Here is a 6028-nt window from a genome sequence, read left to right on the forward strand (position 1 = left end):
TGGGCTCCCTGCATATGTGTGTGTGTATGCTTTGTATCTACCCAGCGCACAGGGAGGGCAATCTCCAGCCCTGTCTTTCAAAATTCTTCTCTCTGAGGAATGGGACAGTGCTTCAAGCAGACTTTTGGTGGCTGTCTTCATGAATAATGCTAATTGCATCATAATACAAAAAGTTTAAAACTTTAGCTTTTTTACAGTAGGAAATGGATGAACAGTGCATCAGAAACATCTGTCAGGTTATAGAATAAAGGCTTAATTAGCATTTTTGTGTGGTGCAGAATAATTCATGCTGGGACATCAAAATTTTTCTTCTCAAATGCACAGGAAAAACACATTTTTTGGTCTTGTTATTCTCAGGCTGGAGGGAAGGAGAAAACAGAGTTGTACCATGCTAGCACCAGTGAAAGTCTGCAGGGTGCAATGCAGTAGTATGTGCATCTTCAAAGTGCTTTAGAAACAGGAACTAACACATTGATGTTGCAGTCAGATTCTGTGGCTAAGGGTAATGCTGCAGTCTTATCCAGAGTTCAAGGGTGTGATTTACAAAAGCACTTAAATGACTTTGTAGCACAAATTCAATTCAGTGACACTTAGGATTCTGTTGCCTAAACCCTGTCTTGAGTTGGCGCTGAAATAAAGATAGCAGAAAAAGAAAAAGAAGAGAGAAAGACCTCTCTGAATGATCTGTACTCTGGAAAATCTGTCTCACTGTCACATTGCAAATTCCATGTGGTTTTGTTATTACAGAATTGCATGTATGGCTATAGAGAAAGTAACTGCCTATTGAGTCTGGGAAATGAAGTGTATTGCCAAAGACAATAGCTGGAAGGAGCAGCTATCAGTAGGAGGAGGATCTTGAGCAATTCAGAACAGAAGTCAGTGTAGGTATTTATTCTCCTAGTCTGCTTTTAGCTCCTTCAGCTGTCTCTGACTCAGTGTGCTGAAGCTGACTGACTGCCTCCTTTCATTGACTAGGCAGGGAACTCCAGTCCTTCACTTTGATCTCTTGAATCATTCCTAAGCTAGATACCTAACATGGGCATGCATATATGATGAGAAAACCTGCCAGAATGTATACTTTTACCTGCAAGGCTATGTTACAAAATTGGAAGAAATAGATGGAAATCCCTAAATGAAGGTTGGATACTTGAAAAAAACCCAACTCTTCCAGAAACCATTAGCTTTATGAAAGAATCCTTGTGTTAAATACTATGGCTCATGCCTTGTGAATATTAGAGTCGTATTAGAAGGACAAAATGTTCCCTTTGGCCTTAAAATGAATACAAAAATAATTTTAAGTTCCTCTCGGGTCCCTTATACTCCTTATGTTACATGCTGGCCTATAGGGTTTAAGGAACAGAATGCAACAGATTCATGCTGTGTCTTGTCTCCACTGTGGCAGAGAAGTTTAAAAAAATATAGATAATCAAGAATTTATTAACCCCTTGGTCTCAGTTTTATTTTCCCTCCCCTTTATGTACTGTAGACACATACAACATTTTAATTGAATCAATTATAAGTATGATGGGCTAGTTAATAGGATTTATATGCTTTGTATATCCTTCATAAATTCTGAAGCGCCATAATGCATTGGTGTTATAGATAAACTATATGAAGAAGCTGGTAAATTGAATAATAGGAAGAATAATAGGAAAACAGTAATTGAAAAACCTATAAACTCCATTAATGTGCGCCCTTCCTTTATTAATTTGTAATAATAATGTAGTGGCTAAATCAGTCAAAGATATTACAATAGCTGACTTAAAATGTTCTCTTCTAAAGAGATTTTTTTGCAATTTTATTCTAATTCCCCATACTGAGTGAATTAAGGATGGAGTCAGTTAGATATTGTTCTGTGTTACACCCAACTGATTTTGAGTGGAGCCATATTAGTGTAATTGGTAGCAGAATTTGGCCCTGAACTCTCAATTCCCATGCGAGGAAGGAGAGGGGAGAGACCCTCCCCAGATTTGCCCGTAGTTTTTTAATTTGAGACTTGCGCAGAAGGAAAGCCTGAGCCCAAGTACCTCTGTACCCACGGCAGCATCCATAATGCATAAGCTGTTAAGTGCTGTGAAGAGTGCTCTGCTTGTTGGATAGCTGCAGAATAACATGGCTAACAGATGTTGTGCTTCTAAAGCAGTTGAACTCCTGAGTGTGTTTTTCTCTTCTGATCTGCAGCGCACTGTGGCTCCCTCGCTGGTGCATACACAAGGCAGACAGATTAGCGTTAATTAGAGATAGGCTTTGCTCATTTTTCCTTGCCAGTTTCAGTTTTTTGGGAAAGAAAACATTTCTCTCCTTTGCAATTTAAAATAAAGGCATTTTAGAGTATATGTGGAGGGGGAGGGGGATTAGGCATTACTCAGTGATGCTTAAATTGGCTGGTCCAGGTCTGGGAGTCAGCTGTCAAAGTCCCAAAGTGGATGAAGGCTGGTGGGGAGGATGGGGAGGGCAGGGCCAGGCTTGGTGCTGACTTCAGCACAGGAGTCCCAGGAGGGGAGCCACAAGAGCCAAGGAGACGTGCCATTTTGCAGCACGGCTTCCTGAGGAGAAGCATTAGCTGATTATTCCTTCTAGGACATTGCTGAGCTTTATTAAAGCATTTTGCATTGCTGCTTATAGTGAGAAAGGAAAGGGAGCTCTCTCCACCTTCTGACCCCCCTCCCTCCAGCACCAATGCAAGGGAGGATTTATTGCTTCATTAGCAGCATGATCACGCTTCACAATGAGTATTAAAGTATTGGCTTACTGAGTTATTTAGGGAATGAGTCTCCCCCCAGCTATTCCTCTCTCCCACTGCCACTGCACCCCCATTATTTCATGTGTTTTTGCCATTTACCCATCATGATCAAAATATCACTGTTTCCCTTTCAGTAGTGATAGGACACTGGCAATAGAACAAATATTTTTGGGTTGACAGTATGTTGCAGAATTGTAATGTGGGCTGGGTAAATTGAAATCAAAGCAAAACCAGATTCCACTCATTCTTCAGATTCCCAGGCAGACTGAGACATCTTTTGCCGTTCATCAATCTTTTAGCATGGGCTTAGTGATCATTCCCAGACAAAGGGGTGTAAGTTCCCAGATGGTGAAGGCTGTACTGACTGCTTCAGTTGTACTTGTTTGTTTGGCATTTTTTTCCCATCTCCACAACTCTCCAGTTGTGAGAATATGGCAGGGCCTCTGCAGTGCCTGCATTTACCTACCCCCCTTTTTAATGACCCCTATGATGTGGTATTTAATCAAATCTCATAATTCACTCTATCTAGTGTCCTCCTGAATATATCAGTGACAGAAAAGAATGTCAGCTTTTGCAAAACAGTTATTGTGGTAGGCTGGTGAATGTTGCCTTCTTCTCTCATTAATTTCAATTATGTTCTGTTAGGTTTCCACAACAGCTGTCCAGCAGTGAGGCTCTGTAGGCCACCATGCCTTGGCGCTTTAAATTGTGGTTATGTTTAGAAAAGTGAATTCTTATTCAGCCTGTCGGTTGCCTGTGTGCTTTGAGTCATATTTGCTTACTTTACTGACACAAACACATTGTTTATTACCACTACAGTCACAGTGCCAATATACCTCCAAGCTGCAGGATGACCTGTAATCTGCTCTGTCTCATGTAGCCTCAACAACATTGTCAGCAATGCTTTAATTGTAGACGATATTTTGGCCCTGGTGCTTGGAACAGATGCAGCTTGGCCTCCATCCACAAAAAAAAAATTGTAACAGTGTGGTTTTTTCTTTATCTGTAAGGAGGCAATTCACTACTTGGTACTTGTTGGTTTTGTCACAAGTGATCAGCCTTTGATAACTACCAGAGCTGCAGTCAGAGAAGAGAGGGTTCAAGTCACTTTGGTGAACCTCAGGGCTGTTCAGCAGATGCATATGCTCGCTCTCTGAAGCCTCTTCAGAGGCAGCGTCCTTGTCGGACTTGCTGCATTTGTATGAACCAAATATTCTGAGCTGCCTACCTGTTTTCCCGGTTTGGTTTTCTTTTTCCCTTGGACTTGTAAGACTGCTGTGCACGCCGAATTTTACTATCAAAGGGTACGATGCTTGTTTTGGCTCTGTAGTTGATACTTCTTCTGGTTGTGTAGTAGCGAATGGATTTATTTTTAACTTTCAGCCAGGCTAATTTGACAGCGCTATTTCAGTTTAACAAATTAACACTTTAATTTGTCATTGCTACCATCCCTTAGAGGGATGGTATGCCTCCAGGTAAGAGGCTCCAGGTAAGAGGCTCCAGGTAAGAGGCTCTTTGGGCAGTATCAAACTTTATTATCCCCAAGAGCTCGGATAGGAAAAGCAAGAAATAGCAGTGCTGTTCTCGGTGAAGGATTTTGATTTTCCTTCCTAAGCATTCAGCAGGAGGTCCGACTCTGGATTTGTCTCTTAGTTAACACCTATGTTAACCCCATTCAGAAAACTATCCTTGATTCTCCAGAAAGAAAACGATATCATCAGATCAGTTTTTTTCATTAATATGAAACTACTGTCATTTTGTAAAGTTCAGCAAAAACTGTGATCCAGTAATGTACTTCTATAGACAGACAAATTTATGTTCTCCTTTTTCTTACTTCCTTTTAAGTAGCCTTAAGAGTATAGATTAATTAATTTTTTAATATAGAAACAATCCATAGTAATAATTTGATTCTTGCAATTTTTGTGCCCTTTCCCCAGTCGTTCCCTGATCACTATAATGTAAGTTCATTTGCTTCTATCAGTTACATCTTTTTTGCTTGTACTGTCAGATTAATTCAGAAATATTTCCATTGTAGGAGGTATTTAAACCTTCTTTCTTTAGATCCATACCAGATAATCAGGGCAATTTGATTAAAATGGAAGGCTGACTTTTGATTCATGTTTCTTTTTTTTATGATGAGGGAAGAAAGTTCAGGTCATCTTTCAACCACACATAATACTAGTCAAAAAACAATATGATAATCCTGACTCCAGTGGTCTTCATCTCAGCAGGAACTTAATTCTCTTTATCTACGTGTAATTCCTATTTAAAATATGAATTAAAACAATGCAATTTAAAAAATTACAACTGTTCACACAAAATGCAGAGACAATTATGCTGAAGAATCTGTAGAGACATAAATATTCTGCCAGTGCAGCAGAAATAAAATGTGTCCATAATTCCCTTTAAGAAAAGAGAATGAAAAGTGATACAGCAAAATGGGCAGAGGACAAAGCACTATTTTGATGTGAGATTTTTGGAAGGTACTTAAAAATTCTAGTTGGGTGATCAGCATAGCAGCCAAGAATTTTTTGTCCTGAAAAATGTAGATTAAGGCATGGTCAAAGGTAGATTGCTTATTTCTAAGCACTTGGGAGGCAGAGCTGGACAGCACTGCAGGCAGTTCTGCATGCAGAAATGGTCAAAAGACAAACAAAAGACTTGCTTCAGTAGCTTTCTTACTGTCCCTGGAACTGGGATGTTTTTTTCTCAAACTGGATGGAAGCTTTTGGGTTTTACATTTTTATGAAACTGAAGTTGTTTTAAGGGACAATCAGTTCCTGCAGGTAATAACTTAATTATTCCTTTCATTTCTTCAACACGTCAAGAAAGGAACTAATTGATGCCTGAAAATATGACTGACTTCTGCCTCTGAATTTCTGTGCATTTCAAAAATAACTTCTTTTTAAATTAATTTTTGTTGTGCATGATTCTAGATAACCAAGACTTATGGAATACAAGTCAGTTTTTCAGAATTATGTTTATATATTCACTTTAGTTACAGTACAGTTCAGAAGAGGACTGCTGGGATGATGTTTCTCTTTGGTTTCTGTTTGGGTTAGATCTGCTGGCTTACCAGTATAAGTTGAATGTCTGCCTTCCCAGAAAGGGCCAGAAGACCTTTGGGGTTGTTGGATTGCAGTACCAGATGCAGTCAGATGAAGGGACATTTTCCTAATTCCCATCTATGGACAGAAGAGAATGGCCAAAGCAGTGTGGCCAAGAGGGCAAGGGAGGGGATTCTGCCCCTCTACTCCACTCTCCTGAGACTCCACCTGGAGCACT

The sequence above is a fragment of the Melozone crissalis genome, unplaced genomic scaffold, assembly GCF_028551555.1.
Source record: "Melozone crissalis strain CALT ecotype California unplaced genomic scaffold, PUWL_Pcris_2 ptg000361l_1, whole genome shotgun sequence".
Taxonomy (NCBI): Eukaryota; Metazoa; Chordata; class Aves; order Passeriformes; family Passerellidae; genus Melozone; species Melozone crissalis.